Here is a 2951-nt window from a genome sequence, read left to right as displayed (position 1 = left end):
TTAACGTTACTCCATGATACCCACAGGTTTCCTCGTGCCCTTACAAACTCTATATTATCTGAATTCAGAAGGGGTGAACATAAAACATGTGCAACCTTACCTATTATAATTTGTAATGAAAGCCACACATATTTTACTCACTAGATCATTATGATATGAAAATATGAGTTTTTGACTTTTGACACTAAATATTTATTGCAAAATTATCCAGCATACAGTCAGCAAAGACGACAATAAATATTCAGAACAGAACACTTACATTCACAGCACATAGCTCTCTCAAAAGAATAAAAGCAGCTTTCTGTATTTGGTTGTTCTAATGCAACATGGCTGGTGTCCTGTTCAAGTATCTTTATATTTTCCATGGAGATAAATGGGTCAGTAATAAATGCTTTTAAATTAAAAAGTAAAAAACGTTATGAATGGGAAAACAGTCAACATAGTCAAGTTATAATGTTTACTTATATTCATATTCTTACATATTCAACAGTTATGGATCCCATTTACAGGAGAGACTGGTGCCAACCGAGAGACCCATCTAATGCTCTTGCTGCATCAAGTAGCAGCTTAGATGAAGATCTAGATTTGGATGTAGCAACCCATTTATTTTATCATTATTTATGTTTTTATTATCGCATGTTGTTAAAATTGTTTTTATTTTCATATATATATATATGAACTGTTTTGTATTTATAATATTTTAGCAATAATTCCTTTATATTGTCATCATGTTGTATTATCTTAAGTTGTCTACGTTGTAATCCTTTTTCTTAATAAAATCTTTATATTTAATTTGTTTGGACGAATTACCATTTGTGAGAACCTGTTTTGTTTGAGTAAAAAAAATCCTTTAGCCACTATTCTGTTGTCTATTAGAGGTAGATATGTAGTCATTTAAAAGCTGTGTATTTGGTCTTGCTGGGCCCAGCAAGCAATTTCACGGTTAAAAGACGTCTAAACAGAGCCCAGACGTCTAGGCTAAAACAGGCTGAATTTGGGCTGTCAATGAAAGTTTGGTAGACGTCTAACCATAGCCCAAGAATAGACCAAATGTAAGAGTATTTAAGGGCACGAGGAAACCTGTTGGTATCATGGGGTAACGTTAAGTTACACTTGTTGCATGTTAAGCTAACTACAACGTGACTTACTCTACACCGTTACCCGCTGAAAAGTCCCGGTTCCTACACATTAATAAATAATTTAGATAAATAATGAAGAAATGTCAAACAAAGACACAGATACTTACAAGACTAAATGTCTTTTCGCTTCCAGTGTTTGCAGTAAACTCTTGCCCGTTGCTCGCTAAAAGGCCGAAATCGTAACGTATCCTTCGTTTAAAAATGGCGGGTATTTTTTTCGCGAGATCTGGTCTACCCTGGTGTCTACTAACTTTCAAGTCTCGCGTTGCCAGTAGCCATGTCTCAGCAGGGCTACAGCTGCCATCTATCGGTTGAAAATAGTAATTGCATCTTGTTTTAAATTAAAATGAAAGTTAATGTAGTGAACGTTACAGCGAAAATAAAGATAATTTAAATGTTTCAAACGTTTACTTGCATTTGATGAAATGATATCACGCACCTCAACAGCTGCATCGGATGAAAACTACATGTAACCAATTTGGTCTGAAACAGGGCTACAGCCAAGCCGTTGAGATTAGACCACTGATTGCCTCTATTTCGCGGGGTGGGCTAAAAACAGACTACAAGTAGCCTGTCCAAATAAGAGCTAAATCGTGGCTACAGATAGACCATGTCAATTTATTGACACTTAATATCTTGTTGATATTACTGACATTGCAAAAATAATGGGATATCAACCATCTCACGTGCTGCCAGGGCAAAAATCCACTTTTAATCATTTTTTACTTTTTTCACTAAAAGTGGGCTACAAATCCGGTCTGTCTACGAGCTAAATCGTGTCTATGGTCTATCTCACAGGCTGCACGTAAATCTTGTGAAAGAAATTAAACAAAAAACCTTGTAATCACTGTAGACCTTGCTTAAACGATGGAATTTCATACACATTGCAAGTTATTTTGGCAAAAACGTCATGTAACCACATGTAAAGTTATTGCGGCTAGAAGTGGGTTACTCATAGCCGGACTAAGGTCAGGTCTATAGTAAACCTAGAGGGTGAAATAACGGCTATTGCTTGCTGGGTAAGCAGTGCGGAAAGTCCGTTTTTATCTCTGGTCCCATTCCCACAGTCGGTCGCGGTGCTGGCCGCTTCAGTAGACTCCTTGGCCTCCACGACTGGCTCCAGTCCGCCTGCAGGGCTCACCGTGTGTTTTATGTGGATAATTTTAATATTTTCTGGCAAAGAATGTCTCTTTTTAAGACAGACGGACTTCACCCAAACAAACGGGGCTCAGAAATGTTAGCTGCGCACATACAGCATGTGGTGCGGTCCACACACGACTTACGTGAATGACTCATCATTCATGCAGCACACCTGGACACACCACCGCTCACTGAACAGATCTCTGCCTCACTGCCACAAACAACTGCCTTCACCTGCTGGCATGTAAAGCCGTCTGCTCCCAGCGCTGTTCCACAGACTTCTATTCCTGTCATCATCACGCATAGACCAGTAAACCGAAATGTGCACATCCCACACAGAAATCATAGTAATCTCTTAAGGATTAGGACAACTGCACCAACTCCAGCACCCAGAACAAACTCATTTAAAATGGCTCTCTTCAATGTGAGATCACTTTCAAGTAAGACTTTTATCTTAAATGATTTTATCTTGTCTGCAAATCTAGATTTTATGTTTTTAACTGAATCCTGGTTGCAAATGAATGACTATAGCCAGCTAGCTGAACTGTGTCCGCCTCAATATGATTGCTTTAGTCAACCGAGGGTCAGTGGTCGTGGTGGTGGGCTAGTGAGCGTGTATAGGAAAAATTTTAAATGTCATCAAGTACGCTGTGATGAATTTAGCTCCTTTGA

This window comes from Micropterus salmoides, unplaced genomic scaffold (genome assembly GCF_014851395.1).
Source record: "Micropterus salmoides isolate LMB-PRFRI ecotype aquatic unplaced genomic scaffold, ASM1485139v1 Ms_hic_scaffold_4, whole genome shotgun sequence".
Taxonomy (NCBI): Eukaryota; Metazoa; Chordata; class Actinopteri; order Centrarchiformes; family Centrarchidae; genus Micropterus; species Micropterus salmoides.
This window is presented reverse-complemented; position numbering follows the sequence as displayed.